Raw genomic sequence first — 24,918 nt, forward strand, 5'->3', positions numbered from 1 at the left:
CTTCAATTATTAAGTTTCTGCTCACATTATTACCATCTGAAAATAAAAATGATCTGCTCTGCCTGATGTGATCCACCAACATACAAAACCACAGCTCCTCTCTCAGCACCCTGTCGTACGCTTTCTCTAAATCCACAAACACACAATGCAACTTCTTCTGACCTTCTCTATACTTCTCCATCAACATTCTCAAAGCAAATAATAATGCTCACAGATGTTCACCTCTTCTCTCAGCCTGGCTTCCACTACTCTTTCCCATAACTTCATGGTGTGACTGATCAACTTTATTCCCCCTGTAGTTACTGCAGGTCTGCACATCTCCCTTATTCTTAAAAACCGCTACCAACACAATCCTTCTCCATTCCTCAGGCATTTTCTCAATTTACAAAATCTTGTTAAACAATCTTGTTAAAAACTCCACTGCATCTCTCCTAAACAACCGACTTTCCACTCTTCATCCTTTCAATATCTGCTCTCCTTACCAATCCTATCCACTTCTTGCTTCACCATCTCCACACCATCCAACCTTCTCTCTCTCTCATTTTCCTCGTTCATCAGCTGCTCAAAATACTCCCTCCACCTTCTCAACACACTCGCTAGTCAAAACATTTCCATCTCCATCCTTTATTGCTCTAACTATCCTTCACAGCTCGGTTCCCAATTGGGACAAAAACTAAACAAAATAAAAAAATACATACACATATATATATATATATATATATATATATATATATATATATATATATATATATATATATATATATATATATATATACACAACCACACACACACACACACACACACACACACACACACACACACACACACGTCACCTCCATTAACTCCAATTAACGGTTTACCTGTTGTGCGCCCCCTCGCGGCTCTGTAATGCATTACACCACAGAAGAACGGGTAAGGAAGTGGGCGTGGCTTGCCTTAGACCGGCTCGCGTGCGTGAGAGTTTCCCCTGAACTCCAGAATGAATAACGGGGGAGAAACAAAAAGCAGAAACTTTCTCTCTCCTAAAAGAAAGAGGAACAAAACCCGGAGCCGCTTCTATAAAGGTGAGTCTTTTATTGTCATTACCGTTTAACGGCCATGTTGGGTTTATTTCACTCTTGTCACAAATAAAACAACTTCAATTCGCAACGTTTCCCCTGCGTCAGACTGTGATCGGAAACGCTTGAAGCAAACGTCTACCTACTGGTAGTCGGTTTCCATGGATACGCTCTTAACGATAGAAACGTCGATGTGCGACATTAACAGCGGTAACCATAGGGACGCTTTACGGCAGTAATGTGCTATAGGCATTTAATCAGTGATAATTGTTTTTTTCCCCCCTTTAAAACATTGGAAATTAATCTTGTTTTTCTCTATATATTCATGAAATTATGAATTATGAAATTCATGAAATGTATTGAATCCAGACACTAATCTGTAAAAACAACGTCCTTATTAATCACGTAGATGTTTAGTGATGTAAAATGTACTAATTTAGCAAAATGTAAAACAAAAAATAAATAAATAAATAAATAATTAAAGCAGCAGAAATTATAAAACGTTATCAGCAAACGCAGACCACACACACACACACACACACACACACACACACACACACACGTTCAAATTGACCACAGGTCTCCTTTGCATTACTGGCTGCAAACATCAGTGTTCAGTGTGATCAGTGTAAATATAGGAATATATAATAATATTCAAAAATCAAACAATCGCTGAACCCAAGTCATCTTATCAAACACTTTATCCACGTGATCCAGCAGGAACTTTGACAGAACAATCCAAACATTGTTAGGGGTAGAAAAAGAGAACCGAGGCATCTTCTATGGTCACTGGCCAAAATGAGCCCCATGAGATTTCCCCTCTTTTAACGCCGCCTCCTTTTCTGCCCTGCCAGGAAGCGTCAAGGCTGGACGTGTGTGATTAGCGCCTGAAACACAACCAAACACACTCCTTTCTCTCTCTCACACACACACACACACACACACACGTGCTTACACTCTCAAACACGCACAAAGCTGGAACCCGTGCGGTCCTCAGGTGCCGGCTGATAGAGGGATAAACTCCAGAGCGACTCTGCTTCCAGACATGGAGACCTTCAGCACGTTTTTGGCTTTGGTGATGATCTTCAGTGCTGCTGCAGCTTCAGGTAACACCGCCGTCCAGTCCTGTTTCGATCTGAGATGCAAGAATTCAAGTGCTTGCACATTTATATCTAATCTCCTATTTTTAAAAAAAGCCCCTGGATGAAATTGGAAGCCTTCTGTCCAGGTTTCTTCAGAAAACTGAAACCAAGAACTGGGGTTCTAGGGTGAACTTATGTTGGATATTAGTTTAAAAAAAAAAAAAAAGTTTTAGAAATGACAGCTGTATATATTTTTTGGTATCGTGGTTATAGATATTAATGTTATAGAAGTGGAGATTCAGTCTCAAGAAGTGACACCTTAAATTCCTAGGAGAACGTTCTTCAGGGGGTTCATATATCAGCATGGTTCCTATAAGATTTCTGTTTGATATGGACCTGTACGGGTTCCTCACACACGGATGACTGAAGAACTTTGTGTATGTTTTGGGATTTCTTTAATGATTTTATCTGATTGTGTGTTGTCGTGAAAAGGTTTCTTGTTAATACTTAATAGTAACGTTTGTTTGTCACGTTTGGTTTCGTTTTCTGTTCATATTTACACTTATTTGGGAAGAATTCAACATAATGTATTTGTATTTACAACAACAACAACAACAACAACAACATCGATAAACCCCCCCCCCCCCCAGAAAAAAAGATATTACAGATATAAAAACCCCACAATCAGCAGTTAAACTGTAAAATAAAAGTAAATGAAAAATTACTTTTGTTCTCGTGGAAGGAACAAGAACTCGATACTCCATAACCTGTCGATATTTCTGCATATTTCTCTCCATGTTGCTACCTGCAGGTTTACTTTCTTCATGTTTGTGGCTTTTATTTTGAAAATGAAATGCATTCTGGGATGAAACACTGACTATGGAATCTTCTGAAATACTAAATATTCATGTCCTGGTGCATGCTGTATTGTGTGCGTAAGAACGAGGTGTTGGTCTGAGCAGCGTTTAGAATTGAAACGAGTAACACGGTCTGGTGCTGAAGTGTGACGTCGTTTTTATTACGCCGATACGAGTCGTACCCTGTTAAGGTTTGAAGGTCAGATGAACGAAATCCGATTAGTCCACGTGAACGTATCACGTAAGGAAATCGTGTTGAATATGAGGAAGCCGTTGTTGTTATTAATACCTCTGCTGGCTGAAAGAACCCTCTATTCTTTCAACAGTGCATGTGCATCACGCTATATTTTTTCAGGTTGGGATTCTTGAGCTCGAGCCAAACGGGGAAATTGTTGCGTGCTTGGGAAAGAGCCGACATAAACCCGTCGTTATCACGTAAACATGCTACGTGGAAAAATCTTTAGATCTCATGAACAACCTGGTGACATGCAAACTGCACAAAGACACCTGCTGTGATGGTACAGGGTGATGAGATGAAGCGGAATTACTAATGCTGCTTCACACGTCTTATAAATCGTTCCTCACGTTCCTCGCTGATTTTTCGTAACCTACGTATTTATTTGAGGATATCTTTTAAAAAAAATCAGTTTCTATGTTTACGTTCCTTGATCTTGAACACCTTCTGGACGTTTACTTCTGTTCTCTCTATCAGCATTCCAAGTTTCTGAGAAATCACACAGCGTAAACACCACTGACACTGGAAAATCCTTCAATCACAATGAAAAGTCTCTTTACTTAAAAATAAAGATTTGACACGCCGCGTTCACGATCGAGTCATTACTATAGAATTGGGAACTTAAAGGACCACTACATATATAAAATCCAGCGGTTATAGAAAACAAATTGAAGCCTTCTGACCAATCGGAGTGGAGAATTTGTCAACACCATGTGTTGGGCATAAATAAACAGTTCACTTATTCATTTTTTTTGTTTGTTCTATAATTCTTACATTCTGTAAAGCTTCATTAAGACAACGTCATTGTGAAAAGCGCCACATACAGAAAAATTAAGGTACAGGAATGTACTTAAAAGAGTCCGAATGTTTTGTCGCTACAGCTGTACCTCAGCAGGGTTCAACAATGTACCTCTGAACATTGGTACATTTTTGCAACTATTAACAATTTTTTCCTAATTTGATCAAATGTTATTTTAGAAGTACAAACAAGAAGGTACAAACATGTATGTTCAGAGGTACATTACTGTACCCTGCTAAGCATTTGTATTTTTTTAGGTACATTCCTGTACCTTGATTTTTCTGTGTGTATAGAAATAAACTTGAATTATATAAAGGTTTATTGGTTTTAAATATTCAATGCGCACATCTTCTGTAGTTGTGTCTTAGCAGTACACACTGAAGGTCTGTGGTTAAATCTGACCAGCATGGGTTGTTGAGGAAGTGGCAAAGTATAGTGCTGACATAATGAGTTTATATCCGCTTATTCGATGTTTTAATTGATTAATATATACCTGTACCCCTGATGCACTTGTTTGACCCCCTGCTGAGAAAACGTGTATGAGAGAAAAAGAAAGAGATCCAGAGAGAGAATCAGCCTGTATATAAAGACAGAGAGAGAAAAAGAAGAAGAAGAAGAGCTGCAGTGGAGCCACAGGGAGCTATATCCTGAGGAAGAGCTAAGAGATCAGGGCGCCATTACATAACGACTGTAACGACTGGACCCAGCGGCCCAGCGGCGTCACCAGCCCACTCCAGCCCGCCGAGAAAGAGACGGAAAAAATAGGTCGCCAAGGAAGCAGACGGAAAGAGCCAGAGAGATGACGGACGTCTCCTCTGATGTTAGATGGAAAAAAAGGTCAAAAAACAAAATCAGAGAGAAAGACAGAGAAAATCCCCCTCCTGTAGACAAATAGAGCACTTCCTTTCTTTCTAAATGAGCCTGGCTGAGTCTGAGACAAATGACCCCATTCCCAATTGCCCTGTATGACAAAGTTATTTTTCTCTAAAACTTCATTATCACACCTCATTAAGCAAGAAGTCCTGCTTCTAAATGCTCTAAAAACTTTCCACATTTTGAATATTCTACTGACTCAAATACCCAAATGTCTTTGGCCCAGTTGACCCAATATCCCTGTCCTAATATCCCTGGCCATAATGCTCCAATGTAAAGGTCTCTGAACAAACACTCTAATTCAAAAGCCTATATCAAATACCCCATTACATTTCCATTTCCAAAGCCTCAGCCAATATCCCACTTCCCCACATTTGTCCTAAATGCACCTTTCCAAATGTCCCCAGCCCAAATGCCCCAACATAAATGTCCTGCAAATTGCCTCCAATTCAAAATGTCCCTGACCTAAATATTCCAACATCGCTTTGCCCCAGGCCAAAAATTACCTGTGCCACTTTGTCCTTTGGCTCAGCCAAATGCCCCTAAGCTGATTGCCCCAAAAGGCCAAACCTCTGGAAACATACTCCAAAAACCTGCACCAAATATTCCATGTCAATAAGACCAAAAGCCAAACTCCAACTACCCCATTTGCACTGCAAATGTTCCCCAAATACACCTAACTGAATGTCTCTGGCAAAAATACCCCAGCTTAATTTAGCCAAATGCCCAGAGCTAATGCTCCTGATCCAAACTCATCAAGCTAAAAGTTCCACTCCAAATGTCCTTGGCTCGACTGTCTCAAATTGAATGCCTCTGAAAAAAGATTTTTTTCCACACAAATGTCATTAGCCGAATTTTTTTTAATTAAATGCCACTAAGGCTGAATGTTAAATACCCCTGCACCCAAATGCACCAGAATATATATACATGCCCAAATGTCCCACAACAGCCAAATGGTTTCTTCGTAATGAGTCCTACATTACGAAGGGGAGGGCAGTTTTGCTAATTTTAGGATGGCCACATTAGCATAATTTTAGGATGGCTACATTAGCATATAGCACGAGGCTGTGTTTTTATCCCAGTGCCCAACTGCCCCGCCAGACAGGGTGGCAGGGAGACCCAATGACGCGACCTCGTGTCGCTTCTGGAGTCCGATTTTTATCTCCAAATTGCAATTAACAATCCCCATGTCTTTCCCTCCAGACTCCACTCGGCTGCCAATCCCCCCAGCCCCCTCTCTTTTTCTCTTTCTCTCTTCACTTCAGCTGACCCTGTTTATGCTGTTTTTGTCTCTCTTCCTGTGTATGACGCTTTTTTTTTTTTTTAACCTCAGAGCTTTCTGTGTGGGCTGATGGAATATTTTCACATGGATTTAAATGGAGCTTGTTGAAAATCTTTATCCGATTCTAAGTCCCATTCGATGCAACACATTAACAAGACACTTCTTTAAAAAAGGAGAAGAAGATCAAAGCAGCACTTGTGGAGATGTGTTCAATTCCCAGAGCGCTCCATACTCGTAAGCAATGCCTGATTTTAATTACGATTTTAGTGTCTTCTGCATGGAGTTGAAATGCTTCAGCTCCACTGAACATACACTAGAGTCTCACATCTGGTCGAAAAAAAAAAAGAAGACTAATAGGGAACCTGGTATCACATATCAAGATTTCTGTGCTCTGATTAATCACGGTACGCTGTCATATGGCCGATATATCGTCTCGCTCCTACGCCAGACTTCCGAGAGCTGAATGGCTCATTAGCGCCAGGCTGAGATAAATCTCAGAGCCGCTGTTAGCACCAGAGCGGCGGCCGTCTGGACCGATAAGGATCGCCGCTTGCTGCATGAACCTCTGTAGTTCTCATTCTGTTGTTTTTTTGTGATTTTTTTTTTCTTGAGAAAAGATATTAAGGCTTGAGAACGTTTAAGAGTGAGCTGTTGTTCCTCAGACTCCATTCTACATCTTAGAAACACACTCAGTGTACACGCCACGTCTATCATTTATACAAGATTGTCTTATTGCAATGTAGTACAAATCCAATCCAGGAGGTTTCTTAAGATTTGACACTCCGCATACATGTAGGAAGTTAATTAGACTATTACTGGCTAGATGATCCATTGAACATGTATATAATATGTTATAAAAATAAAGAGTAAATTAGTTTATAATATATAAATAATAAACTAAACTAATACATATATTCATTGTCACATGCTGGTGGTTGTAATTGTACCTGTTTTGCTTTAAACTTACTAGATCTAAAGTCCAAATGATAAATTTTCTCCTGGTAGCTCCGTGGTTAAGGTGCTGGGTGGTCAAGGTACCGGTTCCTTAACCCTTTGTGCTCCAGGGGTGCCGTAGCATGGCTGACAAACTATTGTTGTTTGAATTATGTAAATCATCAGAACACCAAACGGAACTTTTGCATTGTTTCCACACGGACGGTTTTAATTGCCGGATCTGTGCGTCTCGGGGGATTTTGGTGCTTAGTTTAAGACTTGGCGCATCAGTAAAACAAATGTTTAGTGAATAAACATAATTTTTCGATTGAGTTTTTTAAAATGTTTATATCTGAGTAAAGAAAGGACATCGTCAATAAATGTGTGTTATGTTGAAGGTTTTAATTTTACCTCTTTTATATTTATTTTATATATTTTTTTTAAATGTTCAAACAGAATCTATCTATCTATCTGTCTGTCTGTCTGTCTGTCTGTCTGTCTGTCTGTCTGTCTGTCTGTCTGTCTGTCTGTCTGTCTGTCTGTCTGTCTGTCTATCTATCTATCTATCTATCTATCTATCTATCTATCTATCTATCTATCTATCTATCTAAAATGAAGTTTAAACACATTAAATCTCATTCCAACACAAAGAAAGAAACCTCAAATCTGAATGTGGATTAACACACACACCACTGTAACACACACCACAAGTGTATAGTAATGCGATATTTCACTAATGCAATATTATATGGTTTCTGTAGTAACAGTTTATTCACAGGGAAGACAAGCTGCTATTTATGAATTAGAATTATGGTAGAAGAGGAACAAAATAATATTATTTCTTAGAAAGTCATTGACGGTTACAGGATTTAAAGCCGATGAGTTCACCTTAGTGCGTTTCCTTTTATACAAATGAACACAAACTGGGTTTTTATCCAGTTTTTCTCATGTAAATGCTCCCGCTATTGATTTCTGAATAAATTTGTTTGCATTCAATTCTTGGACTTAAATCTCCAGTGCGAAAAGTTCAGGAGCAAACTTATAACACTGAAAATAAACATGTCATTGTTGATGGACTACATCTGGAGTTATGTCCTGACTGTCCGGTTCCTGTGAGACAGCTGTTCTGCGTCACAATGAGGAACAGATTTTGGCTACACCACTGAGGTCAAAGGGAGCGTTTTGCAAATTCAGTGCAAATCATCACGGTGTTCGTTGCCTCCAATCATCCCTCACAAACTCGCACATAAATCTTCCTTTGGGTCAGAGTCATCAGTGGCGCCCACTGCAGCGTTTGTCGCTTCCACGCGAAACATATGTTTGTGCACAGCGACATCAGCCTTGAATGATTAAGAGCACCAGCGCTTCCATCTGCTCGGCGGAACAAGCTAACAGCCTCGGCTAAACGAATCCTTCCTCCACGAGCCGTGGCGCTAATTAATGCAGCAAAGACGGATGAGCTCCCCGTGCCGCGCCTCGCCTCGCCTCGCCTCGCCACCACCACCACCACCGGCTCATCCTCATCCACTGATTCATTTGTAAACACTTAGCTTTCTGTTCATGCTGTTGTTCCTGACGATCTGTCATCGCCGTAAAAAGTGCACCATATGCCCTGAAGATGAGCAGAAACATCAAAGGGAGGAATGTTGTCGAGAAGCATGTTTGCATTATTGGTTAAACATAATTAATCTCATAGTCAGTATGAAAGCGTTTGGCAAGAAAACGATTCGGCGTTACCTATAATTAGGGCTAATTATTCCGCAGCAGTTTTGGGATTTTGAAATTTTTCAAGTCCCTTTTTTTCTATGTATGTTAATAAGCTGTGTTGACTGTGGTTTACGGCTCCTTTACAGGAACATGTGTGGAGGACGACTTGCATAAACCAATTAAATAAAATGGTAGTGTTCATTTAAATTTCATGGAAGGAGTCTCCAGTGTCGAGTGGTAAATTTTTTTACCTCAGGAAAGTCTTCAGGAGGGTTTTTTTTGTTGTCACATGTAACATGACAATGTTTATGTACGGAGTCTCAGGTGTCAGAGCTCCGTAGTGGTTCGTTTTCTGCCTCAGGAAGATCTTCAGGAGCACTTTTTGATTTTGTGTTGTAACGTGTAACATGACAAAGTTTATGGAAGGGGTCCTCAGCGTCAAAGCTCTGTAACAGTCGGAGGTGAAGCTATCACTTTAAGTTCTCAGACAGAGGAGGATGTAGGACGCTGTTCTTTGTGGTTTCACAGAAACTGCAAAAAAAGCCATTTAAAAATGAAAGATAGAGAAGTTTGGAAAGAAGTAGTGATCATATCTTAGAAGTAATTTCTCTATGAACTCTGAGTCAAAAGTGGAACTGAAACTGTGTTGTCAAACTCTACATGCGTGGATCACATTTCCACATTGGTGCTTAAATTAAATGAAATTAACTTCTGTTTGCTCTCATAAAGATCTATACATTTTGAAAATATGTATGATATTCTTGTATTTGCTAATCTTATTATTTTACCTCCTTTTTTATTATTGTATTTCTATAAAATACAAAACCTGGACTTGGTGAACAGTGAACAGTAATACTTCATTCAGATTGTTATAGTGATTATATGACCTTTTTCAGCACAGGGGTTAAAGGTCACGGGACAGCTCAGGTCTCTGTGTGCCTCTGATAAGAGTTTGTTTGCCTTCCGGTGGATGGTTAGGCTGGGGCTGGCGGCCACAGAAGTACTGGGACAATAGGTGTGTGGAACGGAGGCAGGACTTTTCTTGCTCCCTCCTTCGTTCACTTGATCACTCCGTCCCCCCTCACACAAACACATCTTAGTCTCCTTAGCCATCTAACTCCTGTATATAAAGCATGCTAAAAGGTTCAGCAGGATCTAATCTACAAGCATTTACAGCCAGAAACATGTTTCCAATCTTTGCAAGGTAGCAATAGACATCTTCTGACATAATCCCTGACATGTGGCCACACATAAAGTGTTCAAATCAAATCATGCTGTGACCTTTACCCAAATCTTGAGTAAATTTTGTGCATCTTTATATGTCGCAAATATTAAAAGTGAATTTTTTATTGTGTTTCCACTGTCAGCACTTTGTAAGAGTCAGAGCTAAAACTAACTTTTAGTACATAGGAGTTCTTTTCTTTGTCGCTCCCACATAAATAGGTTTCAATAAACCATTTATTTAGTATATACTCTATAATCTTTACTCTATAGTATATACTTTATAGTATACTCTGTAATATGTACTCTATAATCTTTACTCTATAGTATATACTTTATAGTATACTCTGTATTATGTACTCTGTACTCTACACTATATAGTATATACTTTATAGTATACTCTGTAATATGTACTCTATAGTCTACACTCTATAGTATATACTTTATAGTATACTCTGTATTATGTACTCTGTACTCTACACTATATAGTATATACTTTATAGTATACTCTGTAATATGTACTCTATAATCTTTACTCTATAGTATATACTTTATAGAATACTCTGTATTATGTACTCTGTACTCTACACTATATAGTATATACTTTATAGAATACTCTGTAATATGTACTCTGTACTCTACACTCTATAGTATATACTTTATAGAATACTCTGTAATATGTACTCTATAGTCTACACTCTATAGTATATACTTTATAGTATACTCTGTAATATGTACTCTATAGTCTACACTCTATAGTATATACTTTATAGAATACTCTGTAATATGTACTCTATAGTCTACACTCTATAGTATATACTTTATAGAATACTCTGTAATATGTACTCTATAGTCTACACTCTATAGTATATACTTTATAGAATACTCTGTAATATGTACTCTATAGTCTACACTCTATAGTATATACTTTATAGAATACTCTGTAATATGTACTCTATAGTCTACACTCTATAGTATATACTTTATAGAATACTCTGTAATATGTACTCTATAGTCTACACTCTATAGTATATACTTTATAGAATACTCTGTAATATGTACTCTGTACTCTACACTATATAGTATATACTTTATAGTATACTCTGTAATATGTACTCTATAGTCTACACTCTATAGTATATACTTTATAGAATACTCTGTAATATGTACTCTATAGTCTACACTCTATAGTATATACTTTATAGAATACTCTGTAATATGTACTTTGTACTCTACACTATATAGTATATACTTTATAGTATACTCTGTAATATGTACTCTATAGTCTACACTCTATAGTATATACTTTATAGAATACTCTGTAATATGTACTCTGTACTCTACACTATATAGTATATACTTTATAGTATACTCTGTAATATGTACTCTATAGTCTACACTCTATAGTATATACTTTATAGAATACTCTGTAATATGTACTCTGTACTCTACACTATATAGTATATACTTTATAGAATACTCTGTAATATGTACTCTATAGTCTACACTCTATAGTATATACTTTATAGAATACTCTGTAATATGTACTCTATAGTCTACACTCTATAGTATATACTTTATAGAATACTCTGTAATATGTACTCTATAGTCTACACTCTATAGTATATACTTTATAGAATACTCTGTAATATGTACTCTGTACTCTACACTATATAGTATATACTTTATAGTATACTCTGTAATATGTACTCTATAGTCTACACTCTATAGTATATACTTTATAGAATGCTCTGTAATATGTACTCTGTACTCTACACTATATAGTATATACTTTATAGAATACTCTGTAATATGTACTCTATAGTCTACACTCTATAGTATATACTTTATAGAATACTCTGTAATATGTACTCTGTACTCTACACTATATAGTATATACTTTATAGTATACTCTGTAATATGTACTCTATAGTCTACACTCTATAGTATATACTTTATAGAATACTCTGTAATATGTACTCTGTACTCTACACTATATAGTATATACTTTATAGTATACTCTGTAATATGTACTCTATAGTCTACACTCTATAGTATATACTTTATAGAATACTCTGTATTATGTACTCTATAGTCTACACTCTATAGTATATACTTTATAGAATACTCTGTAATATGTACTCTGTACTCTACACTATATAGTATATACTTTATAGTATACTCTGTAATATGTACTCTATAGTCTACACTCTATAGTATATACTTTATAGAATACTCTGTAATATGTACTCTATAGTCTACACTCTATAGTATATACTTTATAGAATACTCTGTAATATGTACTCTGTACTCTACACTATATAGTATATACTTTATAGTATACTCTGTAATATGTACTCTATAGTCTACACTCTATAGTATATACTTTATAGAATACTCTGTAATATGTACTCTGTACTCTACACTATATAGTATATACTTTATAGTATACTCTGTAATATGTACTCTATAGTCTACACTCTATAGTATATACTTTATAGAATACTCTGTAATATGTACTCTATAGTCTACACTCTATAGTATATACTTTATAGAATACTCTGTAATATGTACTCTATAGTCTACACTCTATAGTATATACTTTATAGAATACTCTGTAATATGTACTCTATAGTCTACACTCTATAGTATATACTTTATAGAATACTCTGTAATATGTACTCTATAGTCTACACTCTATAGTATATACTTTATAGAATACTCTGTAATATGTACTCTATAGTCTACACTCTATAGTATATACTTTATAGAATACTCTGTAATATGTACTCTATAGTCTACACTCTATAGTATATACTTTATAGAATACTCTGTAATATGTACTCTATAGTCTACACTCTATAGTATATACTTTATAGAATACTCTGTACTATATACTCTATAGTCTATACTCTGTAATATTCCAGGTTGCTTCTGATCTGCACTCTGTTTTTTGTACAATATATTATATATACTCTGTGCTATATTCTCTACACTCTATATTCTGTACTATATAGTCTGTACTCGATGCCCTGTACTTTATAATCGATACCTTACACTCTATTCACTATATGTTCTATATAATCTACTATCTATACTCTTTATACTCTGTAGTCTATAGTAAATACTTTATTATTATAGTATTTATAATAGATTGCAGAATGTAAAATATATTCTGCAATCTATGATAAATACTCTACAGTCCACAATCTACACTCTATACCCTATGTTTAAGTCTCTATAGTCTATACTCTGTAAGCTAACCTTTACAGTCTATAATCTATTCCCTATGATCTACAGTCAATTTCTTCTTCTCTAAAGTCTATACTTTATTTAGATTATTCCTTAGTCTATATTATATATTCTGTACTCTGTAGCAAATACTCTGTACTCTACAATCTATAGTTTATACTCTCCACTTACACTCTATACTCTATTATCTATACTTTATTCTGTATAGTATAGTTTACTGATCTTAACTAGAACCATTTTATGAAGCTTAGAACCCCTATGCATTTAAAGAACCCTTCCAGGGACTTTTTCTAAGCACGTTTTTTTTTCTTGTAGTGGACACATTTCATTCATCATTCACGGAGCATCTCATGAATTTCCTCATGGCCTGTAAACGTTAGAAGTTCAGTCTGTGTCACTTTGGCTCGATGGTGTATAACTAATAAAGCTTATCATCAGTAAACCAGAGCGTCGGCCACAACACTCACAGGCACGAGTTACACGGATTGATTAATGTACCTCACAGATAATTAGGTCCGAACGTTAGTATGCGTCCGTTGTAAGCATCTCGGTAAACTCATCCCAGCTTGCCAACTATTCCTCTAATAATAAGCGTGCAGGAGAACCGGCGATCATACCGATGACAAATCGCTCCACAGACATACCATGAAAATCGGAACACTAGGAAACAATAGCCGAGCGCCTGGTTTGAGGAGTGGCTCCGACTGTCTGACGAGACTCAATAAAGGAAGTCGCCGTTTCCAGGATGTAGATGTTCCCTGCCAGCGCAGGACGAGGTCTTTGCGGTTCAGTGCTTTTCTTTTTTTCCTTGTATTTTTGCTGACTGGAGGTCGAGTGTACCTCAGCTAAGCGAACTCGCAAAACAAGAAATGATTCTGCTTAATGTGGATTTTTAGGTTTCCGGTATTTTGCAGCCACAGGTTGTGGGATTTTTTTTTTTCATCTTGCCACATATTTCAAACGTGAAAGTTTTATACTCAGGGCTCCGATTTGAGGGGCGATATCTTCTGCCGATATTATTTTATAAAAAGGTTAAAATGATTTAATATATCTTATAAATAAGGAAGGAGTACACGTTTTGTTATATTCTATACTCTGTACTATATAGATAGATACAACTTTAGTGTAATTGCACAGTACAGATACACAGCAACGAAAATGCAGTTAAGCATCGACCAGAAGTGCAAATCGTAGCAATTGTGCAAACTGTAGGTAGATAAAAGAAGTGCAGATAAATATGGAAGTACTGTATAAATGTTATACACAGTGTATATACAGATAACATATACACATGTAGAATATAATCTGGGATATTCTATGAATTTACAATTATATACACTTTACTATTTACTTTAAAGTCTATACCCTCTACCCTGTACTATATACTCAATACTTTGTTTTATATACTCAGTAATTGATATTGTGTACTTTTTACTGTATAGTCTATACTCTTTATTTTATACTCTGTCCTCTATATTCTGTAGTAAATGCTCTGTAGTTTTTATTCTATATTCCAAACTTTATCCTATACCCAATAGTTAAATCCACACTCTGTACTTTGTTTTATTCGTGTCCTGGAGCTGAATTAACCTCACTGAACGCTTCACAAAGCACTGACACTGGAGACTCCTTTTATTAAGGTTACATAAATGTTATATGAATGTTACTGTATGGGAGGAGCAATAACATAATAGAACAGAAACAGATTACACTTCCTAATCATGGAATAAAAATCATCAAGCTTCAGTAATGCAACAGTCATTTTGCATTTTCCACATAGTGGGATGAAATTTATCACAATGGATATGTGTGTGTGTGTGTGTGTGTGTGTGTGTGTGTGTGTGTGTGTGTGTGTGTGTGTGTTTGTGTATATGTAAGTGTGTATGTGTAAAAGCATTTATCAGACCTTTACGAATCTCTTTGCACTCCCTTACCCAGCATACGGGACTCCCTTATGAGTATGTTTTGGCTCAGAGTGAGCTCCCTCTTACTCTCTCTTTCTCTCTCTCTCTCTCTCTCTCTCTCTCTCTCTCTCTCTCTCTCTCTCTCTCTCTCTCTCTCTCTCTCTCTCTCTTTCTCTCTCACACACACACACACACACACACACACACACACACACACACACACACACACACACAGGCAGACCAAGGCACAAGCTCAAACCAAACGAACACATCACAAAGTGCTCACAATGTACAGTGACAGCTATGGTTTTTTTTTTAGCCGTCGCTCCTGCTGATGAAAAATGAGACACGCTCCCGTAATTCCCAGCTAAATCCACGAGTGGATGGGAATCCTCAGCCCCGAGGCACAGTTTGCATGGGAAAGAGTCATTCGAGTTGCTGATAAAGTAGATTCTACCTCATTTAACACAGAAACGTTTAGCAGAGGCGTTTAGTGACATCGGCATTTCCGGGGGTCAGGTCTGTCGCTCAGCGTGGACGCAGCTGCATGTCTGATTCTGACGACTGATATATGACCGCATGGGGACTCACACAGCGGAGGCCAAGATAAACCCCCTCGCCATCACACGCCATTGACTTTTACAGAGGAATGAGGACTCGCTGTTAATGTTGCAGTAAACTCGCTATAGTATGTGGACTTTTTAGAACTGGGTGTGGTTTGGGTCTGGAATGTACAGGTAACAGTTAGTGGGCCGTGACATAACATAGCACTTCCTGTCATGGTTGCAAATGTCCCAGCTTCCTTTTTCCTCTTCTGCCTGCTGCTGGAGAATAAAAGTAACTCAGGCCTGGTATTGAAGTCAACCACATAGTAGACAGTTTATGTATGAATTTTGCACATTAGAAATTAATACTTAATAAACCCCGCCCACTGCATACCGTCTCTGCAGTTCTTTGATGTACTTTTAATGTACTAATGCTTTTTTTTTTTATCAGTTTTGTTTTATTTTATAGTTTTGTCTTTATCTAAATGAAATATAGCAGTGTGTGTTGGATGAGAGAAGCTACACAACTCCCTCCCTCATTTATTTCTCTCGCTCTTTCTCTCGCTCGCCTTTATCTCACTGCACATCAGCCCTTTCCGGATGCTATGTGCTTGTTGTAAAAGCATTAAGATGCAGTTTGCAGTTGAAATAAATAATTATATTAAAAATATTACTCTAATACCTCGCAAAAGAGGACCTATGTGATGTCCAGGCACGCAAACAGACATGGCTCGTCGTTTTAAAGAAATCAAGGTTGAACTCTTACCCAGAAACCCCCTCTGTGCATCCTTCCACAAATAAACCTTGGTGTATGAGTATAAACCGGCCTATTAATAAAAGTATCCTCCAAAAACTAACCAATGCTGTGAGAACAACATTTCCTCTATAAAATTTTTTTTTTTCTTTCAGTAATGCAGCGTAATTGCACTTAATTGCCTAATTGGGGACTAACAAGGCACAAAACTACACACTTACTAATTTTCCTTAGTTTTATTAAAAGCTAATTAAATTCTAGCAACTGAATATTAAATATCAAAGGATTTTAAATCCTCGGGGAGCCAAAAGGATTGGGACACCTAAGTTTTCCATTTACATTGTATTTTTCAGACGTCATTATCCAGAGCAACTTATATTTAATTTATTCATACATCTGTGCAGCTATGGGATTAAGGGCCTTGTTAAAGGGGTCTGTGAGTGTCAGCTTGGTGTGCGAACCCATAACCTTCAGATCCAATTCCTTGACCACTAAACTACCACCTTAAATTGTATAAAAGGTCTTTGGATTTGGTTCCCTTCATTTTTACTAGGAGACCCAAACCTGTGTCCCTGTGCACAAATCCAACTCCATGAAGATCTGCTTTACATGGGTTGGAGTGGAAGATCTCCACAATCTAGTGGAACATCTACTTAGAAGAGTGGAGGGTATTATAAGGGCAAACACTAAATGTAAAATTGGATGTAAAAAAAGCACATACCAAATCTCATGCTCAGGTGTCCACATCCTCCATGCGTTTGTGTTTCTGCATCCTTTTAGAAGATTTGTATTATATAGTCTACTCAATGCTCTATACTTTATATTAATAGAGGTTGCTAGCACCCTAATTGTACATCTTGGTGTCTTTGTGATGTGCTGTAACACCAACTCTGTGTGTGATTATTTCCCTATAACCTCAGCACACACTGTGTTTTATTCTTTTCATATCGACTAAGCATTAACCTTTGTGCGCTCTGAGCATATTCTGAAATTCCTGGTCATGGACTCTCCATCATGATGAAGAGAAAATGACTGTTTATAGTTGGACTGGAGGAAAAAAAGGAGAGGGAGACGTTGAGTCTGGACCAGCCTGCAAAAGCGTTCACGCCAAGACTTTCAAACAATGAAGACGGCTTGCTGCCGGTGCCACGGGGTTACACCTCAGCAGCCAATCGCTCCCTCCATCTTTCTTTTCAAACATGAACCAAACCTTGCTGCTGATTGGCTAGGAAATGACACCTGACCCGTCATTTCCCGAGGAAAGACTTAGTTTACTTCTGGGAAATATTCATTGACCAAGGCGCCAAATAAAGACTCAGATAAATCATCTGAAAGTCTCAGGAAAACAATATAAGATACACACTTGCCAACGCTACATCAGGGGTTTATAGGAGATCGGGGTATCAGTGTCCTGCGGTTTTAATAAATCAGCAGACCTTGTGTGTGTGTGTGTGTGTGTGTGTGTTTGTGTGTTTGTGTGTTTGTGTGTGTGTGTGTGTGTGTGTGTGTGTGTGTGTGTGTGTGTGTGTGTGTGAGGGACCAATGACCTGCTAATTTTATGAGTTTTAAAGTAGAAGTGTTTCTAAAAATGGAACAAAAAAGCAAAAAGATTTTGTAAAAGATTAAAACAGAATAAAAAAAAGTATAAGGTCATGATATTAGGAACAGAGATGAGCGGGTGGTTTGAGCGGTGCACATTCCACACTAACCACCACATGATCTTAAAAAAAAAGCAATTCTTTCTTGTCTTGTTTCAGATTGTGAGCTGAGGGACATTTACAGAGTCGAAAACGATGTCATCAACGTGGACGATAAAGGAAACTGTTGCTGGACCAATTTCACTATGACGAACGGGACCAAAGTGCACATCCTCAATCTGATCTTAACTCCAGATGTAAGTCCAATATTCACATTTATAGTATAAACTTGTAACCATGGAAACTCCTGCTGTCAGTGTTGTTAATGAATTAACCGCGTGATTGACGATTTTTAATAGTTAAGTGTAAACTTCTGGAGACTTATTTTAATTTAACTGGTATTTTTTTTTTATATCCACCATACACTTTCCTGTGAACCAACTGTTCCTATAGAAACAGTAACGTATTAGAGCTAGTGCAGTCAGATAAACTCACTATTATCAGAGCTGCTGTTATAGACAATTAATTAACACCTTCTGACCAATAAGATCACTTTGGTTAATTAAATATCAGAAACTGGATACAATGATACAAAATAACACAGGATCATTGCATGAACTTAAGTCTTGACCAGGGATTTATTGTTATTTCTAATCCATATATTTGGATTGTGATTTTTTTTTAATGTACCATTCCTGCACCTGTTGAGTTTTTACCCTCAGTCAGATGAACTTTGTGCAGAAACGCAGGCAAAACCAGACAATGCAATTCATGTCGTGAGATATTTATGACCCAATTTATTCTCGATAAAATAGGAAAAGTGGGAAATGTGAAATATGACTAATCCCCTTCTGGAGAAACAGTCTGCTGACATGTACCACTATATCAGCCCCCGCCGTATAAATCAGACCCTACAGCAAAATGGAACCTCATTTCAAGCTCCCGAAAACCTTTAATCACGACTCAGAGCGAAATCCCAAACCTAATACCCTCCGTACGAATTTCTAAACAAACTCCAACTCGAGCGTTTGCTTAGACTGCTCCGCTCCTGAGGGGCCGACTTTGTTTTCTCAAAGCATGCCGGAGTCAGATTGATGCCAGATGACCAGCAGCACTGCGGCTCCCGTGGGGGCCGGGGGAAAACGTTCTGGACATCTCATCCGAGTGGCCACGAAAAATCTCTGACACATGCCAGGCGAGTGACAAACGGCTCCCAGTGGAAATTCTGCTTACATCGTGAGGGTAAGAAGGAGTCAGTTTGGGATCCCTACAGGGAGTCAGTACGCTCTTCCCATCAACAAGAGTGTGTGTCCAGGGTCAGAATCAGTGTTGTCTTTGTGCTCTCTGCCATGTTTACTAATGGCAAAAACAGGACGAGGACACAGAGTCCAACACCCTAAAAAGTTCACCGCTGTAAAATGCTTGGATTTTATCTGTTTGATTTCAAAAATGAATTCTGACTTTTACATTTGTCAAAGCGAACAACAGGCTGAGGTTTCATTTTCTCAAACTTCATCTACCCAAGCTGGGGCTTCTGCTCAAGATGATGCTTTTCCTGGCAAAACTTGCTTTTTTTGCCCCAAAATATGTTTTCTTCCATCCAAATGTGGCTTGTTCTGCTTAAATTATCACTTCATTTTCCACCCTGAAGTTTGTTCCTGAGCTGCGGATTTTTCTGCTCAAGCTTAGATTGCATCTGCTCTTACCATATCTTGTTCTGCCCAACCCTTTCATGCAAACTAAGATCTCTGCTCAAGCTGAGGCTTCTTCTTCCACCCTTGAGCCCAAGCTAAGCCAATTTTGCTCAACCAATAAACGTTGTTTTCATCTTGGGTCTTTTTCCCAATCTGAGGTTTTGTCTCTTTCTTCCATGACATTGTCTGCCCAAAACCTGGGCCTCTGGTATGCAAACTGAGACATTTGCTCCAGTCAGCACCCCTTTTAAACAAACCATGGCTTCTTCCATCAAAACTTTCATACAGTGTGGTTTCTTATGGGAAACTATTGGTTTGCTGCAGATCTGCAGGATTGTGCTGGATGTTATACATTGTATCAGGTCCCAAAGGAAACATAGAAATAAAAATGTGAAACCACGTTTGTGAAATCAGTGACGTTTGAGATCGAAACAATATCTGTATCATGAGAAGTTTCAATTAGCAGTGGGAAAAAACACATTTGAGCAACAACCTTCTTACTTGTGTTCAGTTGAGAGAGAGAGAGAGAGAGAGAGAGAGAGAGAGAGAGAGAGAGAGAAAAAGAGAGAGAGAGACCGGTGGGAGTGAAAATTTTAAACCCGTATGGTTTCAGTTTGGACCTTGCATAAGAGCTATATGCTTGGGTTAAAAACAAACACACACGCATGGGAACACAAAAGAGTTGGAGCATGTGTATCCTGTTCCCAAGTGATTCTGGCAGTGGTTTTGGATGCCAGGGTCATGATGTTTCAATCAGAACTTAGGAGAACTGATAATGTAACCTTGGGATTTTTGTGTTCTAACCGCAACATCAGTTTCACAAGCAACATGGAATGAAATGAAAAATTTGATGATTATTTTTCTTTTTGGAACAGTTGTGCAGTAAATTATAAGTTAGTGGTTTACACATAAAAAAAGAAACTTAAAGGATGTTCTGTTCTCAGGTTTATAGAGATGTTGAGATCACTTCAGGCCGGTAGAGATCACTTCAGGTCTATAGAGATCACTTCAGATTTGTAGAGATCACCTCAGGTCTGTAGAGATCACCTCAGGTTTGTACAGATAGCCTTAGGTTTGTAGAGATCACTTCAGGTCTGTAGAGATCACCTCAGGTCTGTAGAGATCACCTCAGGTCTGTAAAGATCACCTCAGGTCTTTAGAGATCATCAGGTTTGTAGAGATCACTTCAGGTCTGAAGAGATCACCTCAGGTTTTTAAAGATCATCTCAGGTTTGTAGAGATCACCTTAAGTTTGTAAAGATAACTTCAGGTTTGTAGAGATCACCTCAGGCTTGTAGTGATTATCTCAGGTTTGTAGAGATCACCTCAGGCTTGTAGTGATTATCTCAGGTTTGTAGAGATTACCTCAGGTACCTGGTCTGCACTTGTTAAGAACACTTCTTAACAGCTACTCTATGCTTGTTTAAAAGTTGAAGGCATCGCATAATTTTATTGACTTGGTTCTTTGAATCTCGTTTATTAAAATGAACAAATCTTTTTGTCATTTAGTTCATTTTGTTCCTTTAATCATAAATAAATGATAAAAAAGTAAAAATTTTCAGTAAGCAGATCCCCAACAAATCTACATACATGAATTTTGACCATAGTTCCAATAATTTATATATGTATATTTAACTGCATAGTGTCTATGGGAGTCACGTGTTAAAATAACGAGCGACTCGGACTAGAAGATCGAGAGGTAAATTTCTCAATTCTGTTTCCTGTACATAGGTTGATTGATCATATTTTAAGAATATTAAATCATTTCAGAAAGATAGATGTTTTTTATGGAATGATAAGCTGAATGAACTCTCGCTTGCTTGTTTCTCAGAAGGAAAGTGACACATCAAACGAGCATATGGGAAACCTCATAGGCCAAATTTTAAACAAGTAGTTCTAAGTTTTTGGAAGAGTGTGGGTGAAGAAGAAGAGGAAGATGTGATCACTTCCAGTTTTATTAATAATGAGCTCGGGAATCGGTCAAAAGTAGCCAAAAAATTAGAACACGATTAATCTCAAATAACACTTTAGTCACATTTATGACATATATTTGGGTTTTTGCACATTGAAAAGTGAGAGAGAGAGAGAGAGAGAGAGAGAGAGAGAGAGAGAGAGAGAAAGAGAGATAAGAGAAAGAAGCTTGAGCTAAAGGGCGGTGCTTTCAGACGTTCATTGATGTCATCGTTTGGCTTGGAGCCGAGACTGGAGCGGTGGAGCCGACTCGGCTTAGGGGGAGAACCAAAGAATAACGGGAAACAGTTATGCATCAGCAAAACCTTGGAAAAAAGTGCACTCAAGAAAAAAAGGAAAAACAATCATATCTTGAAAGCACAGGAACAAAAATAGCAAGGGCGACTGCTCGGGCAGTGGTAGGGACATTGTTCAATTTTGAGTGAAGTCAACTGAAGTACATAAAGAGGTACAAGTAGTCTGTACACTTTACTCTAAACAACATGGAGGTTTCTCTGTCTCTCTCTCTTTCTTTTTCTTTTTCCGCTCGATGGTTTCCGTCCACTTTCGGATTTTTCCTGTTGTACAAAGAACATAAATATAGACACACAGTTTGATTAATGAATAAATAGTGGTCTAGATCGACGTGAAGCTCAAGCATTGAAAAAATAATATCCATTTGTGTTGTCGTGAATTGCATAACACAATTAGGCTGAGAACAATCTAGATTGTGTTATATAAAGAGTTTACAGAGCCAAAACCAAAATCGTTCTTCTCAGCCCATCTTTGAGGGCTTCTGGTCAGGCTGAGGGCTTGGGGTTTGCTCCTACTTTGGCTTTTTTGCCCAACACTGGAGCCTCTTCTATGCATACTGCACATAAAACCTCTTCTCAAGCTGAAGTTTCTGGGGTTTCTTTTATAATATTTTATCCAATAGTATGTAAAGAACGTTTGGATAAATCCTGGTCTCACAAGAAGGACTAGATTTTGCCATCCGGTCTCATCCACACTTCACCTAGTTTGACAGTAAAAATTTAGACTCAAACTCAAGTCCAGGAGCTATGACATGATGATCATCAATGGTATACTTTCAGTTACAATATCGCTCGAATACTATCCTAGGAATTTTGGTATCACTTGGGTATCCTTGAGCAGCTATTGGTTAAAGTTTTTTCTCAAGTTAGATTTGAAAATACATTCTCAAAGACTGAAGACACCATTATCCATCCAGTTGCAGAGCCACTCTTATTAGGCTCTGCCATTTCTAGGACTTGAATTTCCAGACCTTTGCTCAGGGGCATAATTTACTTGAGTGGCTGGTGACAGACGTATGCAGTCTGGTGATAAATTGTAAATTAAGCTTTTTCTTTTGGTGGCCCAGTGAGGTTTGGTCTCTTGCCTTTACCCAGACATCCCAGATACTTAGAAATTCCCCTGGGCAAAACACAAAGGCTTAAATTTTTAACCTGGAATGGACAATTTGTCCCATTGTCACAGGGTTTTCCATAGTGTCAAGATTCTTAAAAATAAAAATCCAGTTCAGAATTATTTCAATCCAAGCTTGCACCAGTAAGCTCTTTAACCCTGGCTTTCTCGTATGGTAAAATCATGGTATGATTATTCTGTGATTCCAGAAGCCCCAATTCATTTGATGCAGCCAATCAGACAGTTTAGACACAGCCACGCATTATAATATCCAGATTTGGCATATGTCACTGCTAATATATAACCTATCAGATCTTAAATTAAAAACCATGAACATTCTCTGCTGTAATTCCAGTGCAATTCAGACAAAAGCCGGATGTCTTTGACCCCTGTCTTGGTTTACCTCGAGTTGCACTTCTTTTAATAAGCATTCTCTTATATGCTCTTTGTGTGAGTGATCCTTTCTTTCTTCATCCCATCTGGAATAAAAAAAGCTTTCTGATCAAACGCGGGAATTATCTTTTGGAAAGGTTTTTTTTTTCCCCCTTGTTTCTTTATTTTGTACCCTTGGACATGTTTGACAACTTGGTTCCTGCGAGACTAATTAAATGTAAGGCAGCTTTCCAGCTCGGAGATAATTCTCAGCGCTCGCAGACGTGCCGTCTAAAATAAAAAATGTGGGCTTTCAAAAATGGAGGACCTTTGGGATCGTTTGACCAGGCATCAAACGTCGGCAGATGTCATGTCCTGATGAATTTATACACTCAGGTTTGCTGTCTGCCTTTAATTTCATTGATATTTACTAAATGCAAATCCGAACAAAATGCATGGAATATATAATTTTTATATTATATTATATTATATTATATTATATTATATTATATTATATTATATTATATTATATTATATTATATTATATGTAATAGATTTATATCCAAACATGCCAACAAAACAATATTGTGCAGCATATTTCATCATTCCGATGCGTGTGGAGCGAAATCTGTGGTACACTTTTTAGATTATGAGGATTGTTTTCACATGAAGGAGGTAAAAACATGATTAAGAATGCTTTTATAGGAAAATAATCAATAATTGGGTGCTTTCATGCTGCCTGAAATGATTATTTTCCTGTAACGGCACGTCCCAAAGGGTTTAAAAGTAACGCTATAGCTTGACTTCAAGCTGATCTGTCAGAGCTGCTGTTTTAGAAAACGAACCAACCAATCAGAATCGAGGATTCAACCACACTGTGGTGCAATTAAGTACAAATCCACTGAATTTGATATGAAAAAAAAAAAAAAAAGGTTTACACCGGCATACGAGTGCCTCGGGACACCGTCTCGTGCAGCTGGTTTAATAAAAACCTCTGAGACACAATGAATATTTTCTCCAAATTTCGACGTGCACCGAGACAAGAAAGCCGAGAGCACAGATGTGAGGATTACGAACTAAAAAGTCCACTTTCAACAGCGATTCTCAGGATTAATTAGACTTGCAAATGGATGCAATTCCCTTATTAGCGTTCAAAGCCGAGCAAACCGAAGCAGCAGCGAGTTAATAAAGAAGATTTGCACTGTACTTCCTGGGCAAAATGTTTGTAATAATAATACTGATAATAATACTAATAATAATAGTAGCATTTTATTTATTATTTATGATATTGTCCATAATGAATAATTAGTCATCTGTTATACCTGCCAACACCTGAGG

The 24,918-nt window shown here is 37.7% G+C and overlaps 1 long non-coding RNA gene across 1 annotated transcript; it reads left to right on the forward strand.

Annotated features, from left to right (window-relative positions):
- Positions 1–922: 922 nt before the first annotated feature.
- On the forward strand, positions 923–22,145 carry LOC310720631. Its single transcript, XR_014531779.1, has 3 exons — positions 923–1,064; positions 1,913–2,164; positions 18,260–22,145. It is a non-coding gene; the product is annotated as an uncharacterized lncRNA (long non-coding RNA).
- The last annotated feature ends 2,773 nt before the right edge of the window (positions 22,146–24,918 follow it).

This window comes from Silurus aristotelis, assembly GCF_946808225.1.
Source record: "Silurus aristotelis genome assembly, chromosome: 26".
NCBI lineage: Eukaryota > Metazoa > Chordata > Actinopteri > Siluriformes > Siluridae > Silurus > Silurus aristotelis.